Genomic DNA, 26882 nt, shown 5'->3' with positions numbered 1-26882 from the left:
GAGGCAGCATATATAGACAGTAAGTTACAAAGTCCCTGGTTTGAAAGAATGAGTCCACGTCACTATTTGTAGTCTTTGTGTGTCTTTATTGCAGGAATGCTGGGTTTTCATAAATGCACAGCAAACGCGTTTCACCCAGACATGGGCTTCTTCAGGGCGATTGAAGGGTATTGTAATCTTGCCAAGGTGAAGTAATGGTATCCGCAAAAATTAAGGTCTGTGTTAGGACGTAGAATCTCGCCAAGGTAAGGAGATTCGCAAAATTCAGGTCCGTGTCAGGACGTGGAATGAAGATAGGTACCCTTAAGGATTCCATGGTCTAGTAATTCTGTCTCTGTAGCGAAGGTCCATGTCAGAGGCAGGGGGTAGTTCTGTAAATGAGTGAAGCGCGATCTGTGTTCAGATAGCGTCAGGTCACGTCGGTGCAGAGACAGAATTACTAGACCACGGAATCCGATATGTACCTTTATCCTTAAGGGCACCTCTCTTCATTCCACGTCCTGACACTGCAACAACATAAAAAGTTCTCTGTAACACTACTTTTTGGAGTCTATTATTTATTGCTTACCTACAGTGATAGGAAGGCAAGGAGGTGAATTCTAAAGAGACTGCTGTTTTTGCTTTCATTGGCACACTGTAGATTGGAGATGTCAACATAGGTTCAGGAAGTCAAATCTATACCAGAGTTTTTAGATATTGGAGCAGCGTAATTTTTACTCCATTCTTACACGTCACAAAGTATGCAAAATGCATGTGCATTTAACACTATTTACTCTGGTGTCCTAAAGTAATTAATGTAAAGTGTTGCTCTTGAACTCAGGACCGAAGTGCATTCACTGTAGAACTAGAAATTCATGTATACTGTGTGCCTTAGCCTTATTAATGTGAAATGTTGTGTTTAGGAACTTGTTAAACCTTCCTCGCACTATTAAAATGTATTTCCTTCAGAAACAAGAAGGATTTATGTAAACATTTGCACTAATGTTTTCACATTTGAATGTATAATATAGTTCTCAGTTACATTTATATTCATGTTTTCAAAGTTATATTGCATTTACTTAAAGAGCAAAATGGATCTAATGCAGAATTTATGTACTGATGTGTTTCATTTATTTGTAGTTGGATGTGCACACTTGAATGCTTCTTAACTGTACATAATTGAAACATACGGTTAAATGTTGACACGAGTAGGCCTGTATTTCTTTCTGCATAAATACTGTTTTCCCATTTCTACTTGCGTCTCTTTTCCTTGCGGATACATTCACATGGTTTGTTAGTTTGGGAATAGATGTAGCACCGCATTAGTGATAGAGAGCCTGAGAAGAGGACCTTGGCGAAGAACATGGAGAGCCAGAGCATTAAATGACAGTTCCTATTCAGTAATATATCAAGGAGTTGTAGGTACCCAAGAACGACATCGTTCCCAGGTCTGGTCTGGGAGAGTCTTCCAATGGTGTCGTTTCTAATGTGAGAAAAGAAGGGCAGTGGAGCCCCTGATGACGTGGACATCCGGTGACATTCAGAAGAGTTGTGTGGTATTAACTGGTGTTCTTACAGTTTGAACACACTATTCCTTTGGACTTTGAGAGCTACAGACCTCTATGCTTGGTGTGGCTTAGGCTAACACGTATTTCCCTATCCCGGGAAGACACCTGACTGAGCTTCTCAAATGCTGAGGCCTTCCCACATTTTTCTCTTTTTCAGCCTTTCCCGACCCTTTTGAGATCCTTTTAGATTTGATCATTCTTATTAGTTTAGACTCTAAATCAGATGATTTTATATGTTACTCATGTTAAGGAGAGGAGATCAGAGACTTCTCTGAGCATCAAATCCTAGTATTACTAATTCTCTGTATTGCTGTGACTGAACGTCTTGTCTGCCTCATGCTTTGGAGGTTAGGCTATCCTGTTGTTATTCTGTATCTCTACATCATGGTCTTGAGTTTCATTTACATAAACTTGGCTGCTAACGTGCAATAAAATGTTTTCACTTTATTCACTTATTTCTGCTTTTCCTTCTGCAACCAAATGGGTTACACTGTTAATTAATTTGTTCGACCAAATGATAACACCCATCACCTCTCAGTCAATAACAGATAACCAATGGTAAGAGGTTGGCCCAGCGCTGGATCAACAGCCACATGAGTTAAATTAGAAGCCCGGGACAGCCCCACTTGCATATCATACACTAAAGCAAGCCCCCTTGCCCCGCAACAAAGCAAGGATGCCATGGAGCCTGGTGCCAACAAGGAAAATTGCATCTTAAACTGGTGTTGGTATAGTAAATGGTAGCCATTATCAGAGCTCAATGCGCTTCTCGGGGCTCTTGGCCCAGGCGCCAATGCACCTGCTGAACCATTGCTAGCTATGTCCCTGTTGTTGTCCCTTTAGTATTTACCCTGTCTATGCCACTTCCTGGAGGTCTCGCTTCCGGAGTTCTCCATCTTCCATGTTATCCCATGTGCCTACAGATGCTTCAACCATGGCGCCCCACTTGATTTCTGTTCATTATTAGAAATGTTCAATCTAGGGGCAGATAGGTCACTGTACCTGGGAGATGCAAATACTTTTCTTATGCTCATGGGCGAGCAGGAATACCACAGTCAAAAATGCACCCGCCATTTTTTGGGCCCACGTGGTATTCTCATTTGTTTTTCAGCAAAAAGTCCCTATGCAGAGGTTTGTCGTTGAAACGTTGAAGAAATATGTCCATAGCACAGTGGGGCCTTTCTCCCTGCGTGTCAGGGACATTTGAACGTTTTCTTTCTCACGATCGCGTGGTAGTATAGTGGTGCTCGGAAGGAATAACTGGAAGTGGTAGACCTGCGGTGTGGGCTGCAATCACTGCGACCTGTGGTGGATGGGGTTGCAGGTCAAGGGTTTAAAATTATCAACACTGAACTAATACAATAAAATCCAGGCAGACCTTTACTTTTGTTAATAATGCTTTGCGGACAAGCATTGGCAAAGGCAATAGCTTGCCACTTGCATTAGAAAGGGGAGCTCTATTAGCTTTACAGTGCTTGTTCTGTCTGGGACCACCATAGTTCACATGGCAAACCCCTACAGTATTTCCTAGTCGGGGGGTGCTGTAAATATGGCAGTATTTCAAAAGCCGTTCACACAAGTTTCGGTCCCATAGAACGTTTTTCATGACAGTGGTGCTGTAAGCTACATCATCATCGGAAATAAAACACTTTCCACCAACCTCTACATAGGAAAACTGAGGGAAGGGCACTCTTAGAGTTGACGTTCAGCAAAATTCACTTAGGGCCAAATGTACAAAGCAAGTCATTTTACAAACCCAAACTCCGCGATTCATAAAATCATAGGCTTTGATACGGCAAAATTGTATTTTTCTATTTATTGATCCCATTTTCTGATTCCAAAAAGCCTTTCGGAAACATAAAATTGGTGCATTTTGCATTCCAAATTGAAATTATGAGGGTACGTAAATGCCGTCTCCTTGTAATTGCTAGTTGCAATGGCATGCATCAACGGTATGCGACTGGTACTGCAGTCGCAAACCTTTGATCAGTTACACACACCTCAAAGAAAGTGATAACTGATTCGCAAAGAAGAAAGTGCCCTTCTGTATGCGTTGAACAGCCTCGTGGTTTACAGACTGTGGCCTAGAGGACCACCGCCTGCTGACCCCCATATTTTTCCAAATGTATAATGTTGTTTTTTAAAAGCAGCGCTGGTTCATTTAAGGAACATAGACTGTTTACAACAATAGTACCTTGTAGGCCACCATCCACGTACTTGTAACTAGTCACAGGAGACTGCAAATAGCATCTGATCTAATTAATATTCAGTAGGTATGTCTTTCGGTGACTCTTGCGACTGAAGAATTTGGGATGCGACTAATTAAAACACAAGCCTCATCCCAGAATTTAAGACCGGTCGCAAAAAGTTGGTGCATAATTTGCGGCAACGTTTTGTGACCAGTATTTTAGTACCTCTGGCACTCTGTGCGTTAACACTCTATCAGTACCTCCTGTAAATTTCAGTATATAGAATATTTGTGATGTCCTAGTCTAAGAATGGTAGGTCTTTTCTAAATAAAACATACCTGATATAACCCAGTGCAAGATTCTATGTTTTTATAGAATTTTATGTATAGGGTATACTTTTAAAATTGTAACTAACCAAATAAAGTTTTCTTACTGACTGACTGACAGTGCAAGATTCTCACATTACAATGACCCCAGTTGGGCACATTGTCAATTCCTTTGTCTAATTAAATTGCAATTGAATCCCTTTAGACCTAATCAGATGTATTCAAATATTATTACATGCGCAAATGGATATCCTTCTCGCTGACAGAGATGCAGGAAGTAGGGGTGTGGGGGTGCTGCATCACCCTCAATATAACCATGCATATGTTCAGAAGGTGAATAAGCAAACAAGATACCTTTAAATTTTGCTTTCATCTCGCAGAGGTCAGGTTCTGTGTTCTGACTGATTCTTTTAATATGGAGATTAGTGACCCGATTTTGTAATGTGAATTATGCAACAATCTGCTGCGCTTGAAAGAAAAGCTGTAAGATGTTATTTTCTTTTTTTGTTTAAGACATTTTTATTTGGTTTTAAAGGAACACAATACAAAGCCTTACAGTAGTATAAATGAAAATCATAATAATATAACAAAACTTGAACTGTACAAATATTTCGAAATATATTAACAGGTAGGAAAGTACAAATGAAGTATTTTCTGTTTTAATTCATAAGCTTGTTGGAAACAAATATTTTATTAGAATAAAAAGAAATCAATATACTTTACTTGGTGATGTGTAAATGATATATATTCACTGAAAGCTGATTTACCCACATTATAATTTGTGTTTTCTTTAATCAGAAAAACTTTGTCTGTACAAATTTAGTGCCCATTTCAGTGGAAAATGTGTTGTTTGTAAATGGCAATGCGCTTCCACACCATGCTTATATGTGCAACAGTTTGCTCTAAAAAGTGCCACGGGGGGTAGGCTTGGACCTGCCTATAGGTCAATCAGGCAGTGCCCGATGGACAGGTCTGACAGGTCAGCGTGTGGGACAGGTTTTTGGGCTGTTTGTGGGCCTGTTTTATGATCTGCTTGGTCCATTTTTACTGTTGATTTCCCTGATATTAAAACAAGCATTGACTGCAGCAACCTCAAATCCATGCAACCTTGCATACCTTGCAAAACACACACCGCGTGTCTTTACACGTTCAAAACTGCCCCCGCTTGCAAGCACGGGCCACATTTTTAGCTTTCTAATTAACTAATGGCGGCTACTTGTATTTTGGTGCCCAGGCCTATTTTCAGACCCTGACCGGCCAGATATTACATCTTTACCGCTCTCCTTCTGAAGGGGCGTGGCTAATTTCCTACACTTGTTCCTTGTGCGATGCTTGAATGTTTCACAACCCCGATGACTTTAGCGATGTAAGGCAGATGAGAACACGCCCACTCTGAAAATTGTTCCAGCACCACTGCTCCTCCGTTGACCTATTACATACAGTTCGCTATGTTGCATGGGCTTGAACACACAAGAAGAAAAAAAATGTTTTGTTTAAAAAAACTCCAAAAAACTCTTAATAATGGTCGCACTATTTCTTATTTGTTCTGATTTCCAAAAATAATATAAAATTGTTTCCCATTTAGCAACCCCAGATCTGCCCAGCTTGTAATCCTACAAATATCTTCTGGTTTGTGAACATCAGTCAGACTGTGGTTTCATTCTCCTGTTTCCACACTGCAGCCTTTGTTCTCACGAGGTTCAACTTAAACTGAACCCGGGGTCAATTCGCCACGGCGCATGACGAGCGACCCCAAAATGGAGCGCGCGTAAGCCTCAGGGGGTTAACGCGCACAGGGACAGCAAAACAGTGGGCAGGGCTGGCTTATTTAATGTCACCCTGATAACACATATTAGAAATTTCATAGGTCTTTCTAACCTTTATCTTTCATAGTCCAAAGAAGAGATTCAGTAAATTAAATTTTTGATCATGTTTTTTGTGCTCGGTCACTTAAATTGTTCTTTACCCCTTTCTTTTTCTAATTCTCTATTAATTATTAGAAGAGCCACTCGAATTATGCCATTTAATGTGTACATTTTCCACCTCGTCTTTCATCTGCTGCATAATTCGCATTTTCTTGCCACATAGTTTAGTCAACCTGCCAGATAATCTGTTCCTCCCTTGCGACATAATTCCAGTGGCCCTAATTATTAGTAAGGCTGTGTGTACTGTTTTAGACATGTGTATTAGTTTTTGCTCTAAATAAAGCAGTGAGTTATACTGTAATGAGGTAAACAATGATTTTAAATTCTAGCCTTTAGCGCAGACAGTTAGGCCAGAATCAACATAAGCAAACGTACACACGTTTATAGTTTTTATCTACAGCCAAATTATACAGCAAGGCTGACTAAATTATGCAGCAAGAAAAGGCAAATTATGCAGCGTACCGTGGCACATTTTGGGATAGAATTACTTTATTAGTTTGACATTTTTACAGATGTTAACACTGTCTGGGCAAATATTTAATCTCATTAGTACCAGTTTAAGATCCAAATAGAACTATAAGAAACTGAAAGACCAGTCAAATTTTGGGAAAGGACTGTGCAGAAACATGTCGCTGCATTTTCAGTAACTTTTGATCCGTTCGAGCCAGAAACAAGATTTTTTTTATCTGCAGATTATACGTTGGTTGATGAATTAAATGGAAAATGCATAAGTAATGGGGAAAACTCTGTAGCGGTAGAATCACAGAATTCCAGTCGCCCTGACTATGAGCATAGGCACAATTTCTCTGTATTCTGAGTTTGCAAAAAGGCAGCTATTTTAAACATCACAGCCTCAAAATTAGGTGATAAACCACATTTTTACTGGTGATTTAAAACACAACTCATTTATTTTCTTGGACTGCACCTGGCACATTTTTAAATAGTTTTTAAACAAGGGCCCACATTTGGGATTTCTTCCTTGAGTGTTTTTTTTCTGCAGACACCAGTAAGGAGCAATTAATTTCTTATAAACAGCTGGTCGCCCTGCACATATCAATAGTGGCCACTGACTTTTGGGAGAGTGGTCTGTTGACTTCCTGCAGACAACGATGAAGGCCTGTGGAGTTTTTGCAGATACTACTTTGGGCCTGGTCACTTCCTGTAGGCTTCAATGGGTGCTGAATGCATTCATGCAAACAATGACGTCTACTGACGTCCTGCTGACACCAGTAGCATTCTGCTGACTTCCTCCAGAGAACGACAGAGGTCTGCTGGCTTGCTCTGGGCACTGACAGGGGCCAGTTGACCTCTTGCATACACTGATGGAGGACTAATAACTTCCTACAGACACTGGTGAGATCTGTCGACTTCCTGTGGACTACTTTAGAGGGCTACTGACTTCCTGCAGACACCAAGAGGTGGCATGTTGACTTCCTGTGGATGACAGAGTGCTGCGGGCTTCCTGTAGACAATGGTCAGGACCTGTTGACACTTTGCCGACAAATACACAGGTCTGCAACACCAGTGAGAGATTGTTGACTACCTTCAAACCACAGATGGCAACTCACTCCTCGTAGACGCTAACGAAGTAGCAATAGTAAAGCGAATAGGTTGCCATTGACTGCTAGCCTGTTGGTTTTTGCCAATGTTTTAAAAAATTCTGTACGGCTTTATTACCAAAAAATTGTCAAAAATGGCTGCCAATGGGTGCACACATGTCTGGATGCACAGGCAGCCATCTTTGAATGGTTTGTAATAAAGTTTTACCTAAATATTTTAAATGGCCGCCATTGCTTGCGTCCTCGTGTAAGGGTGGCCATTCTGGAATGAGCTGAAACCTTTTAAAGATAGTAGCCCTGGCTTGTGTGTTCAAACGCATGCACACATAAGGCAGCCACTTTGAAAAGGGGAAAAGTCAATTTCAAAACATGGCCACCCCAAGCAGTGCGCCTGAGATGTAATGTAGTACAAGCAAAAGCAAGGGCCTGGTAGAAGTGCATATGGAGCTCTGCAGCCGCCAGAAACATTAAAATGAGTAAAAAATATATATTTGCTTTAAAAGAAATCCTCACTTACCTACAAGCAGCGGCAGCCTGTGCAGGTAAGCGCGATGGGGCGGGGAGGGGCTTGGGGAGACAACAGATTACGGACTAGGGAAAATTGAATAAACAAATAATTCCTATTCCGTCATCTGTCAACATCCCACCCCACCCCGCCCAACCAAACTTACTTGCATGGACCTTTGCTGCCTACAAGTTTGTGGGATCTCTGTGGCATATTGTGATTGGGCAGAAGGCCGTCACTCACAGGCCCAAGTGGCCTGGCCCAATGGCCATATTGTAATCTGCTGTGGTCTGGAAGAAAATATGAATGACGAGTGAAGTGAGTAATGCATGAACTCGGCTAGCCAAAAGCACCTCTAAGCAGGTATATTTTTATATATCAATTTTTTTACCAAAATCAAAAGGTCTTGGCTAACACCATACCTGAAATGGCACAACGGATGCACCAGAATATTGTCATTGACTTTGCCGCTTGGCTGCCTTTCCAGTCTAGTCACCAGCATTGGCCCTGACCTTGCGCTCTCACCGCGGTGTATGACAGAAGAGTCAGGACACCCTTGCCACAAGACTGAGCAGCAGCTGAGAAATCATAGATGTTAAACAGAAAGCACCACGCTAGAGGCTCAATATCTAAACAAAAATCATAATAATGCTGCAGTCACTGGAACCAAGCCGTACATGGCTGATGAGCCCTAACTGGGGAGAAACCGATCCAGGGTTACTTGTGTTCCAGTTCAGGAGGGCCTGGCAGTTTGGGCTGGACTGTTCCTATTGGAGCAGGGTCAAGACTGATTTGCATATGGCAGGGTCCAAACTGAGGTGGCGTGGTGAGCAAAAAAACGATGGACCGGAATGAGACCCGAGTAAATTACCACTGACTGAGATTAATTCAAACATTCCATCCATCACTTTTTTGTATACTTTAGAGCAGTGTAAAGGCAGCATCAGTCCAACCAAACCTCATTCAGAAATGCCACAAATATACTTTCTACCCTAATTAGAGCTCTCCCACGAGATGCAAGCTTAACGATCTGGATTTATGGCCTTGGCAACCTGTTCGATTAAAAAAGTATGTACAATTAATACATATAAAAATCTTGTGTGTCGGAGGTAGTTATAATCAGGTCAATGCTTACGAATACAATTTCCTTTTTTATTTTTTTCTACATAACTTTATATTCACTTCTACTTCTTGTCAAGTCTACATCTTTCAAGTATCTTCTTATTAAACCCCCTATCCCCCAACGCCCTGCACCTACTGCTTTTTAACTTATCATGTCAGTTTCACGTCTCCAACGTTCCATCACCGATCTGCGATCTGGACCAATAGTAGGTGTACTCTGAACGATACCCTGGTACATGACAAAATGAAAATTCACCATTTAGCCCATAACAGTGTTCAAATGTGCAGGCAAGGAAAATGGGGCCATTTGGCGACTGATTGGATAGTCAAATTCAGCAAAAATCACAGGTCTATGGGCTCCACAGGGCAGGTGCCAGGACCCTCAAGTAAGTGAGCCTAGTGCATCATGGGCAACTATACTCACATTAAGCGCACACGTGTTCAACTGTGGTCCATCCAGGCTGGATCCATTCCACAATTGTATATCCATGCGAAATAAATTTACATACAAGGAATGTAAATGGCAATCGTCAATACAGTTAGCGGTTCTCCTAAAAATATGTCAGTGTTCCTTCCCTCGTGAACCTACGTTGGACACCCTGATTTAGAGCACAAACCAAAAACACATGCACTTTTTTTAGCTGTAGAAGAACCATGATATCTTCCTATTTACATAAAATAAATGTATTTTTTTACGGTGAATAATCTTCTCCTCTGTACGTTCAGCAAGGTATTTTCTTTCAAGCTCTTAGAGCATAAAATGTTTTTAGGTTTATTTCACTCTATTAGGCTCTTTGGAATACCATCACCAACCTTTTTAAAAGAGACTTTTCATTCTCAAATCAAAACAACTCAGCTGCTGCCATTTGAAAAATCACTCTTTGTTGGCTGCAAGCCAACGAGGAAATGAAATTCACAATGTTGGCTCGCAGCCAACAGAAATGCAAGGGATTGTGGGACACACCGAAGCTGCCCCTCAGGGTAGGGTGAGCCGCTCATGTACTGAGGGTGGTGGTCCAGTCCTGGACATTCCTGTGGTGGCCCTAAGCATTCTGGGGCTTTTAGTCTTGTTTTGCTTCCATTGAACTAATTAGACTAACACAGGTGAAATCAATGGTTTGCAGGTGAAAAGTTCAAGACTGGACATGGTGTACCTGATGACCTGGCTGGAGGTAGCCACCCTAAACTGGTTGGGTATAACTTAGCCAGAACAGCTGAATACGGTGACTTGCTGTCTTTAAGTGGAAAAGTATTGTGCAATGAAGGAGAAATTAGGCAAATTGTAAACTGACCATGAAATGAAAACATATTTATAAAGCGCAAACAATACCAGAAGGTGTCGAGGCACTAAAACGCCCAAAGAACACGAGAACAACAATATATGACCGGGACAAAGAAGAACCGTACAATCTGAAATCTGGAGTGAAAGGAGACAGGTTTTAGGATGCCTTCGAAAAGAGAAAAAAGTTTCAGTTCTGGGTCTGTTGGCTTAGTGGACTAATGCATCCACTGTAGAGGCCTGTGTTCAACCTCATGGTCACAGGTTCAAATCCCGGCAGGGCCACTCAACCTTTCATCCTTCTGGGGTCAATAAAATGAGTACCATTGAGTTGGGTAACAATAAACATCTGTTATTCAGTGCCAAGAGACCTTGTTGGGGTGAACGTGCGCTTTACAAATACACATGTTATGTTATGTGAAACTGGAGTCAAACTATCCAGGCTGATGACGGCTGGTAGCCAGAAACCGGTCCTTGGATGCTTGATTCTGGTCCAGGAAAGACATGGCTTGGCAGTTCGGGCTGGACTGTTCCCATGAGGCACACGGTCAAGGCTGATTTGCATATGGCCACGTCTGACCTGGGGTGGTGTGGAGTGCAAAAAACGATGGATTTAGGCCCAGATCTCTGTACTGGGGTGAATGTATGACATTGTTCGGCATTCTGTCCATCACCTGTTGTTTTTGCCATGTTATGTGAATAGGTAACATGTCCCAGAGCTAGCCACGGCATGAGCAAAAGCTCTACCAACCCACCTAGCTGTGCAAATTTTCGGTATAACCACATATATTTTACCTGACGAGCGCAGCAGGATTTTTCAGCTCTTTCCATTGTAAGGTAGATCCTGAGATCCTCAGCTCCATGTTATGTAGAGCCATGAGCCCTGTGAGCCTTGCCCAAGACCTTAAACATGACAAGTTTCCTGACCGGCAACCAATGCAGAGTCTTCAGGCCCATTCAAGGCAGATTGATGTCTCAGAATGTTCCGAATGAGAGGCGCAGCCGCGTTCTGGGTTACCTGGAGTATGTTAAGAGAAGCCTGATCGATATCAAGGTACATCACATTGCATTAGTCCAGGTGGGAAGCCACCAGAACCTATCCTTTGTGCAAATAAATGAGAATGAAAGGCGAGACTTTCTTCAGCAATCTAATAATGTAAAAATAAGAGCCAGTTGTAGGACTCACTTGATTATCAAAAGATAACTGTTTTTCAAAACATGACCCCAAAATTCTTTGCCGGGCTAACGGAGTAGGAAGTTGACCGCAAGACTCAGGCCACCACGCGGCATACCGGACAGAATGCTGAGCTCCAAAAACCCATACCTCCTTTTTATCGGCACTGAGCTTTAGAAAATGATCCTTTATGCGGCTGCTGATTCTAGGCATACATTCCTTGTAGTTCACTGCCACAGATCGAACATTGTCCGTGATAGAGACAATAATTTGGGTGTCACCTGCGTAGGATAACACCTGAAATCCAAAAGATCTTATCAATGTAATCAAGGAATAAATATACAAGATGAATAGTCTTGGCCTCAAGGATGAGCCCTGAGGTACTCCACAAGAGAGGCTGAAAGGTTTCGACATAAACTGACCACATCTCATAATTTGTACCTGGTCAACCAGAAAGACTTTCAGTAGACTGAGTGCTTTGTCCTCAATACCCAGTTGAGAGAAACGCCTCGCCAGGAGTGTGGGTGAGACTGTATCAAAGGCCACAGACAGATCCAGCATGACCACGACCACGGCTTCGCCTCTGTCCACTAGGCCTCTAGACTCTCCTATTTGTAAATGTTGAGTCACTTCATGTGGTGGGCTACTCTGAAGATCACAAAGGAGAGGATGACTCAAACATGGAGGCCAATTAGTAAGGTTGCCTAGTGACGGTGGGTCACCAAGGACTCAAAGCTCCAGTCTTGGACTGTTTACATACATTGCAATCTGGAATTTCAGTCCAATTATTTTCACTTAGCATTTCACTTTACTGAGGGATAACTAGAAAATCTATTTCAAGGAAATTAACAGTTCATGAAAAACTTGTAAAGCTTACGTTCATGCAAAAAGCTTGGACTACTAGCTTGACTCAATAAGGCACCTTCACTCTTCGTATGACGTAGACTCGGCTTAAGGCTAACTCTTCTTAACCTACTGTAGCCAATTATGCCACTGGTGTAGTCCCCTCTGGGAACATGAGGTCCAGTCTTGCATCACCAAAGATACTCCTGAAGCCACACCACAAACCACGAACGAGAAAGATGCCCTTACCTTCCAGATTTTCAATGTAAAAGGCAACGTGTTGTCTCAGAGTATAGGGTGCTCTGACTCGTCTGAGGTACTTGACTCCAGTGAGGCAAGTCAGCAAATGCTAAGGGATGCCCCTCTCCTGTGTTCCATGACTCACATTTTCTTCAACTTTTTTCATGCTTATTTTTTTATAAATACATTTTCAGACTCATTCAAAGTCTGTAGCAGGGCCTTTCTTACACATGTAGTTAAAAAAATGGGAAATAAACTATCAAATTTCTGTTTGGAGAGGAGTTTCATTTTTAATGAGGAATATTTTGTACCAGGTAGTTTCTGCTTGTTTGTTTTTACGGCGCATTCTGTGAATGATAGGCAGAGATCAATGATTGAACCACAGTATTTATAATCATTATAAAGTGTTGCGGCAAAGACGTCAAGCTGCATTTCATTCAGTATGATTGTGATTTGGAATTGCAAGCCACATCCATTGATGAGAGTAAAGTGGTATTAGGTTTATGTTTGTGGAATACATCCAAGGCTAAATGGAGTGAGGTATGTTAGTTTTTGTTGTTGTATGTCAGCTCTGGATGAGGCACAGAGATAGAGTTAGATTCAACATTTTGTTTCATTTGACCGTGGTCTATAAACATCAACATGATTACATACCTAACTACCTCCTAAAATATTCCACATATAAAAATTGTAACAAGCACTTAATCATGTACAGAAAAATCGAACAACAAATCAATTGACAAAGTTTCATGCAACCCCCCTAGTCCTTTGCATTTTATTTGGCAGCACTTTTAAGGGCTCCTCTATTGCAATTAAAAATCTCCCTATTGCACCTACAACATTTAAGCTACTCATATTCATCAGTAGAATGATGGCTTGATCCCCATTAATAATTCAACTGGTGCTAAAAACTGGTTTTAAAAACTCTTTCCGTACATCTAAAAACTGCAAACAGTCCATTAAAATATGTAGCCCTCTACATTGCACTTTCAGTCCACATGTGCACAAAGCCTGTTCGTCTCACATTTCTACTTTTGTCTACATATCTATATAACACAGATTTTGCCCAACTCTAAATTTTAACACGCCGATCCTTAGGTGGTGGGTTGGCCAGGCCTCGATATAAGGGACCACATAGTCATTACTCCAGCCTTTAACCAAAAACTTGGTAGATGGTTCCCCCCAAGATAGAGGTAGAGTTGTAGTGTCCACATATTAGTGGAAAGATAGGTCTTGCTTGGCCCATGCAGCCTTCTCGTCAGGATTCTCGCCATGTTGCAAGGAGTTGCAAACTGGTTCCCGTCCCAATGATATTAATGAGTCCGGAGGTTTGTGAATGATTGTGACCTGTCCCTCTGCAGCACAAGGGCTTGGCGGAGAGACATTGGATCCCTGGTATGACAAGAAAAGCACAGCCGCCTTACTGTTTCTCGCATCCTCTTAGCTCTTTATGTTTGCCTAGGAGTGGATTACAAAGTGAAAGGCAATGTAAATGTGGATTTGGGATCGTCACCCAAGCTAGGAAGAGAACCGCAGTGCCAGAACAATACCATACTCTGGCATTTTTCCTTGGAGAACTATTAATTTAAAGTTTGGTTCTGCATATTGTACCTTCTCATCCCCAACATAAACACTAGTCGGCTCTGGTTTGGTTCACCTAGTCTTTGACCCACTTGGACCGACCTTTACCATCTGCTTCAAGTTCTCTGAGGAATGTGTGTACAACTAAAAAGCAAGTGGTCAGAGAGTTGAGTTGGTGTCTCTATCGTATGACTCTATACACTTTCCCCTGTAAAAAATTGGCATCCCTCAAAAGAGATGTCTTTGGTTCTTCAAAAATGCTCACGAGTAAATATTTTTCAATATCTCAACACTAATCGCCCCGCTTCTGTATTTATCTAATAATCTATACATTGGGTCCATAGAAGGAAAATGGCCCAAAACAACATCTTTTGACTAAATGGAAATTGTCAACTGTCCCCTCAAAAGATCAATGAGGGCATGAATTAGTTTCCGTCATAAATATCTAAAGGAGTGTCGTCAGTGCTAGGAATCAACTAGGTCTCTTAAGTAAGTGTGGACTCTATTTTAGAGGCTACAGACATTAGAGGTTACAAGTAAAACTCAACTGTTTGGGTTTCTGTGCCTTTTAGTAGACAGCTAAATGGATTTTATGTTCTCCTTTTCTACCTTCTTTACTGATAATGTTTTCCCCTTGGGTAGATTATTATTCTATTTTGTTTGCTATTCTTATTAAATCTATAAATGTTGCTATTTTTCCTGAAGTGCTCCCAATCACAGTTTAACAATGTAGTGGATTCATGTTCTTGTTGCATTATTCCTGTGTTCTGGTAAAGACATTTTAAAAAATATTATTTGAAAAAAATAACAAAATGGTAATGCGTCTCAGTTAGCCGTAATACCTTACAAGAGTAAACTGGATCGTCTGCAAGCTTTAAAAGTGAATTGATAATTAAACACGGAGTACAAGAGAGTCACATGCCGTCTGCTTCTTTAGAGACCGGCTTTGTCCAAAATCCACAGGAAATTTGCAATCAAGCCTTGGAATTTCCATCTATGCCCGAGGCCAGTGGCCAGACCTATCTTTGAAACTCTGGAATTTTCCTAGAGTGAAGACTGTCAACTGAAGTCAGCTTTGTTATAGACAATACACTTGCTGAAGTCATGCTGGAACTTGAATAGGGAGAACTTATTTCACATACGGTTTTAGAATCTGATAAAGGGGACAAAGATTAAGAAGCAATATCATTGGTCCCTTGTTATATACCTTGACGAAGTGAATTTCTTTTTTGCACCTCTCTTTAATTGTGTTACAGGCATTTCATGAAGTAATATAGACAGGCTTTAAATTATTAAACAAGAGCTTAAACAAGAGCGATAAAAAAGAACAAAGGTGAGTATCATGCCACGGTCAGATTACTAATTGATACCATGATGTCCATCAGGGTTTGATTGGCCTATAGGCCAATCAGGTACAGAGGGGTAACACAGGCCCTCGCAGCCCCCATGGGGCAGGGGGCCCCCTCAGCCCATGTCTCATACTTTTTTTAACAACCAAGTGCATTCTGTGAGTTGCTGACCTGCTTTACACAAATTCTCTAACTGGAAGAAAATTCTAAATGTCAACGGTCTGTAAAATATGAGCATTTGGACTAGACAATCGCGTCTGTGATAACTTGGGATTCCACTGTAACATTAGGACTGAGGAGATGTGAGTGGGACACTACAAAGCACAGGACTGACAGCCATCAGGTTAGACCCTTTATTTAGTGGACCAAACAAGATAAAAATGGGAAGTGGGACCATGGAGAGAGGATGAGGCCTAACGGCTAGGGTGGTCGACCTCGAAGCTAGGGAACCAGTTTCGAGTCACGGCAGGGACGCTCAACATCCTGTGATTCTGGGCAAATCACTTAGGGCTAGATGTAGGTAAACTACATTTACAGATTCTAAAATACCAAATTTTACCGATTCGGTATTTTAGAATCGGTAAATGCTATGTAGGTAATTACTCAGTAAGTATTACCGAATTGGTGTAGGCCCAAAGGAATGAATGGGAATTACCGAATCGGTATTTACCGATTCGGTAAATGGGGGGAACATTCAAGGGTGGCAGGGTGTCACTTTGACACCCTGTTGCACCCCTGAATTGTGCCTGGGTGCACATGTGGCACACATACATGCCCTAAGGGCATGTATGTCTGCCACATGGCACTGTTATTAAATGCAAAAAATTGCTTTTTTTAGGGTTTTTGTAATTTACCACTAACTTGTGTTTGGTGGTAAATAACGAATCCCTACAGGTGAAAAGCACTCACTTGAGTGCTTCCTACATTTCAGATTCGATAATTTACAGAATCTGCATTTAAGAATTTGGTAATTTACCGAATTCTTAAATACCGATTCGGTAAATTACCAAATCTGAAATGTAGCCACCTACACCCCAAATGCCTAATAACGGTGGTTAACGGCCAAAATTCGATAATTTCGGCCATTACCGACCGGTATTAGAGTTCCTACATCCGGCCCTTAATCTCCCCGTGCCTAACAAAAATCAATGTGTCCATCTGTAAGCAACTGGTGCTCATGTAAAGCGTTCTGATACTTTAGGGTCTAGTTTGCGCTATATAAAACTCCCCCCTTCCCAAAAATGGATCTCTCTGTTATTTAGTAGCATAAGCACAATCATTTCCTAAACGTTTTGTATTCATACCACAAAACGTTATTGTCTTCAACACAGAGAAATATGTGCCGACCACAGCATTTTAGGATCTTATGCATCTAAGAAGGTGGTTATTGTGAACTGCTTTGATTGTGATCAATTGGAAGACTAATAAGAACAGTACATGGACAGAAAGAGAAACAAGCATTGGCAAAGCCAATAGATCTGTGTTTAAGGTGATAAAGCATGCAGCGTCAGCACATTAGATCGAAACACATAGGAGGGAGTAGACAGAGAGGGCTATAGTTGTAAAGCAGTCCCTTATGCCATTCAATGTACTTGCAGGCAAAATGATACATCTAGTCATCCAATAGCATTAGATGGGAGATAAATAGTCAACTGAGCTCAGCCAAGATGTGATTGGAAAAGTCTCAGTTCAATGGCTGGAAGAGATTGAAGAAAGTCAGTGGTTGAAAGGAGGGGTGTAAAGCCCAATCTGGGTAAACAGTAAAGAACAGGTCTGTTTGAGAGCTGCACTGCCTAACCCAGATCTAACAAGCATTTACAATGCAACGGTTCCGGCATTGCAAAAGTTAGAGCTATAAGCATTGTAAATGAACGCGTGTTTAAGGTCTTGACATTGTAAATGACAAGGTCTTTTATTTATGTTTTAAAAACTAAAACATACATAAAAGTCATTGTCATTTACAATGGCAATAGCTCAAAGTCGCGTAATGTGTATGGCAAACTACAGTAGCCTCCTGACGAGTGCCCTTTCACTTTCAGCGCGTTATAGCCGAGACCTAAAAATGATAAATTGATAGCTATATAAATATGAACACCAGTGTTAATAATCAGACAGCAATCGTGATTCACGATTCATTAAAACTTATAATATCGGGCAGACTATGAGGAGAGAGGGCAATTATAATAACTCAATCAGAATGGAATGCTACAACTATAACCTCGAAATAGAAAATACAATAGTGTCCAGTAGATGTAAAGTAGCACTGCTTAGCAAGACAATGTTTCACAGTGCAGTGATCAGTATATATGTTTAAAATGTCATTGCAGAAGTTTTTCAATAGTGTGTCAATAATTAAATAATTTTGTAATCTGGCTGGTAAGATATGTGATCAGGCGTACTGCTGCTCTGAATTACAAAGGGAATAGAAGACAGATTTCACTTTTGAGAACAATACCGTTTTAAGAGGCTTTTACATCTAGTCTTTCCTAAATCACACTAGTTACAGAAATAGCCTGTTTAAGTCGGGAATGACGAGGTGTCGTAGAGGATTAATATGGTGCCCTTCCCGCTTGTCAGCTCTTGACACTGTTTCCACGCTGTGGCTAAGTCTGTGAGCGCGCGCTGACGTCGGGGTGTCAGAGCAATCGCAGTGTGCTGTTTCACGTGCCATTCTATGACTAAAGACCGGAAGTGAAAGGAACCTCATCCCGTAGGTCCCTGATCTGAAGGAGAAAGAGTGTGTACACGTCTTAGCCAACCCTGAAGTTATCAAGGATGCTGTAAGAAGTGCTCCTAACGTACATACATCACTTTTACTACTTCCTACAGTTAAATATATCGACGCCTGATGCCGTTTAGGGCGCAACCTCTTAGTGACCTTCCTAGCTTCTAACGAAAAACTTCACTGGGTGGTCTCTTACAAGAGTCACCTCCATCCCAAGGAATTTTCGTCAGCAGCCCTGCATGGGTGGGCCCTGAGAGGAGAATCTGAGCCACCATGTGCAAAATACCCCCCAAAAAAGCAACAACTGCACAACCCGATTAAATTGGACTCAATTCGGTTTCCATTTGACTAAAAGCATGCAAATACTTGCATCCATCTCTTGAACTTACACTGAAACACTGTAACAAACTGTGCTGATTATCAGCGCCGCGCGCCTCTCTGCAGACTCCCCCTGCATTCCACAGAGGCGCGCGATGCGATCCGGTCAGCCCTGGAATGCCGTGGAGACAAGACCTGGCCGCGCGCACAACGTTATCCTATGGAAAAACGCTGTGCGCGGCCAGGTCTTGTCTCCCTTCGGCGTCTCAGACTGCTGAGACGCCGACAATAGTTCTCGGCGAGAACGCGCTTTCAGCGCGTTATAGCCGAGCCCTAAAAAGGACCAAAATTGGATGTGCCGCAAGAAGGTATGGTTTGGGGTATTGCTATTAGAGGCTTAAATTACATGGCTAGGTGTGTGATGTTTTCCGGAAGGTAGGTAGGATAGTTGTGAAGAACATTAGAAGTTCCTGTTGTGTACCTTGATTCAGTTGACCTTGAGAGCTGCAAGGATGGACCTAAAGAAGTTGAACAGAGTACTGGTGATGTGTTTGATCCCTTTATCAGTGGATCAGAAGGTGTGTGAGAGAGGTAAGCTGGCAAGAAGGTTTTGCTGGGGGACTAAAGTAATATTCAGAGATTAGGCTGAATGCCATCTGCGGTGCGGACAAATAAGACGATAGTAGAGGGCAGAAATCAATGGAACTTAGAGCTCTTGAGCCGACCACCAGCCTGTGTGGACTGGACATCATTCGGTGCTGATGCCGGATACTGTCCTTCACAGCTACGAAAGTGGGAGATCAGCGGACACTCAGCGGTCGTCCCCACTACCGCCCTCTGCCCTCTACTGGTGCTGGTGCACCTCAACCCTGCTGTTCCAGTGCCTTCCTTTCCATAGCCGCACCCTGCTACATGGAGTCTGGAGATGCCATCCGCAGTCTCCTGGGGCGTTAAACTACACACTGTATCTCGCCCTCTTTACAGCCGCGAAGACAGACACGAAGTATCGGAAACAACAACTGGCGATTAGAGCGCCAGAATCCGCAAAACTCTAGTTGAGAAAGCAATGTAAATATTGAACTTATTGTTATAATATTATTATCATCCATTATATTGCAATAATAATAACAATAATAATATTAAGAATAATAGTTTAAAATAAATAATACCACTAATAATAATAATAACACTAATAATAATAATAATAATAATAATAATAATAATAATAACAATAATAATGGCACTAATAATAATAATAATAACAACAATAATAATAATGATAATAATAGTGATACATGTGACGATGATGATAATCATCTTTAGTATTATTTGTTTATTGTAATAATAGTGTTGCTTGCTTATTATGGTGATGGTCATAATAATAGTAGTAGTTATTATTGCTTATGATGGTAATAATAATAATATGATGATTGATATCGATGATGATATGATGATAAGAATAATAATAGTAGTAGCGATGATGATAATAGGAATAATAATATGTCTGTTGTTATTAGTATTTCTAGTATAGTCTATTGTTCTTGTTGTTAATATCACTATGATCAGTGTTAACATGTTATTGTTTTTATTAGTACTATTTATAAGATGACTGCTAATATCACGGCTGACCCCGTTTATTGCAGACCGGTGATAGAGAGACATTCGAGAACTATTACCATCAGAGTTACATGGATGTCATGGGGTAGCAGCAGCTACTTCTTGCTTGCCGTTTGGAACCCGTTGCACCACTCTTGCTACCCGCAGGGTCCCAGCGGGTCAAGGAGGCAGCGGCAGGATAAAGAACCAATCAGGGCTCTCAGAGGTTGTTTACTTCCTGTTGTTCCCCCTGCGCCTTGTCCTTCTCTTACCTCTTTGCAACAACTGCTAGGTTGTTCATTGGCTATGCGCCGGACTGGGAACCAAAACCAGCCCTGGCAAAGTGCTCGGCCGGCCCCCCCACCCCACTGGGGGGGGGTTGAAGGTGCCGCCGAGCGCTTTGCTAGGGCCGGTTTTCGGCCGATTTTGTTGTAGGGCCGATTTTGCAAAAACCGCCCTGTAACAAAATCGCCCCCCAGGGGCTCAAAACCAGCCCCCACCCTTGCGGCGCACCGGGGGATTGCCCGGTGCCCGCTATGGCCAGTCCGGGCCTGTGGACAAGTCAATCCTCTGACGCTAGTGGGAGCGAGAGCAAAGGGTGCACGACGTCACTTCCTCTACTCTCAGGATTCTAAATGCCTTGGCTTCCATGAGAGTTACTACAGTAGAGAGACTTCTACTTTACTGTATTTCATGTTACATTCATTTGAAGGTCAAACTCAAGGTCGTAGTGTGTTCTATCCTACTTGTATGTCCCAGTGTTTGGGTTTGAATAGGAATGTAAAGGTGTAAGTTCATTGATCAATCTATCTTAAGCGATTCCCTCTGGGATCATTCCAAAACCATCTCACCCACGGAAAAAATAATGTTTTCCAACAAATATCTAAATCAAGGTTGAAATTTGGTTAGGGCCTGTAATAGGAATACTGCACGAGACATTCATGCTCACCCAACATCATATTAGGCCTATCAAAACTATTTCTGAGCGTCACACGCTTGACCTTTGACCTCAGGGAATTTGCCCTCAAGAGACAAACTGGTTCCAAGGTCACCGTATTTTCCCTAACCATTGCAATAAATTCATCAGCTGCCAGGTGCATGCCTCTGCTGTGACACTGCCCTTTAATTAAGAAGGGGGAGGGTGGAGTGACTGTTGGGGTACCAGCAGAAATGTGAATGCCTTACACCAGTGGTTCCTAACCTAATGACTTCTGTGGACTCTCATTGAATAGTTACTGGAATCAGGCACAATCACCGAGTTACTATTGGAAACCAGGAAGGGGGTGGGGAAGTTTCCTAAGCCATTTCCATGATCTGAACCTCAAAAAATACACAAAAATATAAAAACAAGTATATGCCAAGGTAACATTTTAATATTTTAATGTTTAGTTTGCAATCAAATATAGAAAAAGGTTTTCAAATTGTACCAATTTTGCTTCTTTATTTGTATAATTTATTAATTTTAATATTATTTAATTTTGTAAAACAGTCACAGACCCCCCTGAGTGGGCCTCGCTGACTCCCACGGGTCCTCGTACCACAGGTTAGGCCCTGCAGCCCGTGCAGCCCTTGTGGTGCGGCAGGGACCAACCGAACATGGGTTTCCGCCACTCATTCGGCTCAAGGCCTATGAATATTTTTGGGATATGGGAGTTTCATGGCCCCTCATCACATTCTGCAGGGGTCCAACCATTTTGAGTTACACCTCTGGCAGCAGGTGACCTGCCCACAGAGAAATCAGGAAAGTTACAGACATGGCAGGGCCTAACACAGGCCATAGACCATGAGAACATCAAGCAAAGTCTCAGGCTGAGTCAGTGTGGCTGGGGCTGTCAGTCACATGTGAACCTGGTGTGACATGTGACTGACTTTGCCCCAGCCCTTCCAGCTGTCCAAAGACATTGGTCGGTCGCTCTACAGATTATTAATGTTACATGATTCACAGTGAGAACTTCATATAGCACCTAAGGCCACAGTTTTGAAAGATTATGTCCTGGACAACTTATAATAATAGGTTTAAACCCTAAATATTTTCCCATCACCTCCCTGCCTCAAGGCCACTGTGTTAAAGTATTTCAACTATTCAACTCTTCGAGCTCTGCTCATGAGCAGCAAGACAAGCTGTCCATCACCTCGTCGTCACAAGAATGATGTGGTCTAGCGCCTAGAGCCCCTAGGCTTTGGAACAGGGGAACCAGGATCGAATACATGCCCCCGCCGGTCCGGAATACATGTAATTGGGTGTCTCAGAATACAATTACCATCAGAAAGCCTTGATAAATGTCTTTCACACCTCCACCTATAGAATCGCAAGGCGCTGTAATGTATAGGTGGAAAGTCGAAAGGATTTTTGTAACTTGCAATTTACATATTATATATTGTGCTTAGAGGCTGGCGGTAGCGCCTCCTGTTAGTTTGAGAATCGCAGGCACTGTGAAGCAAACCCACTTAAAACACAACGCCACACATGTTAAAACAACCCCTCTCGGCACTCACGCTCAAACTCAACAGCCACGCTCACACTTCACTCCAATCGAGAGGTGGGCGAACCGAGCCGAGCCAACAAATTAACGGGCCGAGCCAAGCCCGTGCACGAGCCGAGCCCTGCAAACGTTTGCCATCTAAATCTTCCACTCTCATACTGTCTCTTCAATTTTTTTTTTAAGTGCATTTTTTTAGCACTTGGAAGCTTTGACATTAATAGTTTTTTTAAACATGAGCTTGAAACTATTGCTGCCCCGCCCCACCCTAGCAATAGTGCCATTAGTGCAATAAGTATAAAAAGAATTCTAAAAGTCATAAAGGTATAAATAAAGGTACCCGGACAAACTAAAATGAATTGTTTGGTTTGGCTCTTAGAATAAGTATTTGAAAATGAGTTTGGTGTGGGCATTTTTGGTATTTTTCTGATTAGTGCAATAAGAAGCATGACGGATGTCATGTGAACCCTGGATGTGGCACAGATTTTTATAGGTAATAGCTGATTAAATCAAACAGCATGTGACTTTGAACAGCTGGTATTCTGAACACATATATGTGATTGTGTTTTTATATGCAATAGTGAGGATAAAGGAATATTGATAAAAATCAAATATTTGCCTAAGATCACACAATTTGGTCAAGCGGGGAAGCCATGATTAATCCAATTTCTCTGCTCCACTTTGTACAAATCAGCCAATATCTATTTGTCGTCCTTTTTTACCTCAAATGCCAATGCTTTGTTTACTTTCTACCTCTATGTGAATGAGGGTGAGTGGGGGTGGCAGGCAGAAGTCACATGAAAGCTCGGGTCGTTATGGGCTCGAGGTTCCTAAAGGACTGCAAGCTGGGTCAGAGCCAGGCTTCAGGCTCGAGCCGGGCTCGCCCTTTCAGTGGCTCGGCGACCTCTACTCAAATCTAGACAACACATTAGACCAGCCAATGGCCCCATAGCAAGCCCATGGGCCTGCCGGCTGGTCACGCACCGCACTCTGTGGATCAGAACTGAACTCGACTCCCCAGAGTACCAATAAACAAAATTAAAAAAAATACTCAGAGCACAGCAACACAACAACCCTTCACAAGCCAGTCCCAGACTGTGTGAACCTCAACAGCAGAACAGAAGGACAGATACATCCTGGGCAACATACATCACTCGTGGTCCATTTAAAACATTACAAAACCAAGAACATTTGTCAGCAATGCATATAACATAAGCGTGTTGTACATCACGTGGATTGTGCTATATAGTATGTGTGCTCATGTACACTATGAGATGTACACCTAACTCTAAATAAATAAATACATAATAAATAATCATGTACCTTGTCATCTGCAAGGAGTTGAACTATTTTTTAATCATTTTTTAAATATTAGATATACCAGAAGCATGTACTATCGTAGCACCCATGTGCCTCAGGTATTTCAGTTTTTGCATTTACTCTTAACTGGTGTTTTTAGCCAACTGAAGGTATGGCGGACGAGCCTGGGGCAGTTTTCTCTTCACTACAAACAACAGCAGCTCCTCTCAGAAGCATTTCACCCCTGGCCACCGTCCTCGGAACGGAAAACGTGGCAAATATTCCACCTATGCGCAGAATGTCGGAGGCTTGTAAAACCTATGCTTGTTTGTACAGCCGCAGCAGGCATTCCATTGGCTGCCTCGCGGCTCCCGCGCCCGCCGCGTGCACGCACCACAACCTGCCCTCTTTTATTGCCAATCTTCCTCGACTTTTCCCGCCTTAGCACATGGGCGGACGCAAGAGTTTCAGACTAAGAACCCCATATGTGAAGTGAGTGGACTGGGTCAGAGGGAGGGCGGAAACAGATCTGTGCTGCAAGTAAATGGAAACACATGGCTTTGAAGTTCAAGATGGCCGAAAAGTTGGCGCCCAGTGCAGCTAAGCAAACATGGCCGTGTTTACGTAGGGATTTTTGCCACCGACTCAACACTGGAGAAAGCTGAAGGTGAAAAAATTCCTGCCTGATCAGCTTTACTACTCTCTTCCCTCTTCGTGGGTTGCGCTTGAGTTCTAACACAGCCCACGGCATCTCAGCCAACAGCGCTCTTACAAGCCTCAACTCGTTTAAGACAATTTCCCTCCCTCGCTTGGCTCTAAGAGCGGCTTCAAAGACACCTAAACCCTCTTCAGAACGCCTTGCCAGCTGTAAACCGGTTATTACCAGCGGTCTCCGCTCAAACAAGCTGGTCCCGGTGTCCTATGAAACATTTAGACTTTTTCGAAGTAATCATTGGCTGTCGATGATTGAGACCATACACATTGCCGCGCGCGGCAGGATCACAACCGAGAGGAGCAATGCGTGAAATTAGCAGGTGCTGGCAGATGTACGTTCATAGGTCTTTAGACTGTACAATAAAGTAGCGAAGCTGCAGAAATACCTGGTCGCGAGCTTTGGCCGTCCTTCGCAGTTGCGCATTAGTCAAATGGAGAGCGCGGGCCCTCTCTTCCCCAGGAAAGGAGATTTGGCATTGGCTGGACTTGCTTGGAAATGTCTCAGGTTTTGTCCCATGAAGGTAGAGAGCATAAGGGCCAGTGTTTTCTCAGAATTTATAGCTCAGGGACTCTTTCCTAGTTAGGTTGTCTCTATCATAGAGGTGAGAAAAATCCATATTTCCAGCCCCAACAACCCGTAGTTTTTCATATATTTTTAGAGGTTGGAACAAGTTCTTAAATACTATGATCAGGTTGAAAGCACATACATTTATGTATATTGTTTGCAAGGATTGGACTCAACTTGCCGCAATATATTGTCATAGCATTTTTCCTTGGATCCCGGTGAAAGAAGAGATCCCACATCAGGCATTTTACTGCCTGATGTTCACAGTTTTTTCCTAGATCATGACAAAGAGGCTCTTGGTATTTGTCTAAGTTAAGTGTAAGAGGAATCTAATTGGTCGGATCTCACCATGACCCATTTTGAGGATCAGCATGGACTTATATGTACCGGTGATGAGTGTATGCTGATGCATTGTCTTAAAGAAGGTACTAAGACTCTTGTCAACTTGAGCACAAGCATTTTACCCATGCATAAGGACCAAGGCTGGTCAAATAGAGGAGGAGGGATGCTAGCTGGAGATGACAGTCCAGAGAACCTTTCGGAAGATCACAAAAGAGCTCAGAGCTTCCACTCATTGATGCAGGATTTGTGCATATAACTTAAGTCTAAACGACGAAGATATAGGCATTCGAAGAGGAAGGGATTAGATATCCTTTAACTAATGATTGATTCTCTTTGTGAAGGACGTGTAGACGCACTGCAATTAGCAGCCTTCCAAAAAGTCACCACACGTGCCAGATTTTTAGACAAGCTCTAGACTAGAAATGCAGCTCTCATTTTGGTTAACTGTTCAAAAATTGGTTTATCCTCAAAATTTGCCACAAATTCGGGTCCTGTGGATCAATGTTGGGCGTATCTGCACTACATGATCCTGGAAATAAATGGTTCATACCAATTGTGAGATTGGCATAAATTGCTGCCAAAAAACTGAAGTTGTTCTCTGGCAAAATAGCGAAATCCATTTACCTGTACTACCTTCGCGACCCAGATAATGATTAGTTTTTTAAATGTAGTTCTTCCTGATACAGTTCAGTGGTGTTGTAACACTGTAAATAAATGGTGTCATTAACAATTCGGTAGTCGAAACCTGCAATATTTGTTCTCTCTGACATACAAAAAACAAAGATCTGCCGGCGAGGCGCTGTAAGCCACTAGTATTAGCTTCGTTTCAGGGCGGCGGGCCTTTATAAGCACAGTAGACACTCTAGTGGCATGCAACATGTGTCGCTTTCCATCTTTGCTGAAGACAGGTTTGAAGCGCATGCAACTGACCCCTGGATTACTAAATGCCTCGTTACATAGTGCGAAGATTAATTTATGCTGCTAATGGAAGATATCATATTACTTATGTGCTGAAGACATATGCGTCTCTTCTGCTCACCGCAGGAAGTGATGAACAGGTGCCAAATAAGCCACTGATTCATGGTACGCTTGGACTAGACATGAGGGTTGATATAGAGCTGAATTTGCCGGTTTCTTCGGTGCTCTTATGGTTGCATCTGGGTGTAATCATAAGAGCGGTCTCCCTAGGCATTACACCCTTCTA

The sequence above is a fragment of the Lissotriton helveticus genome, chromosome 12 (genome assembly GCF_964261635.1).
Source record: "Lissotriton helveticus chromosome 12, aLisHel1.1, whole genome shotgun sequence".
NCBI lineage: Eukaryota > Metazoa > Chordata > Amphibia > Caudata > Salamandridae > Lissotriton > Lissotriton helveticus.
Note: the sequence above shows the minus strand (reverse complement) of the source record.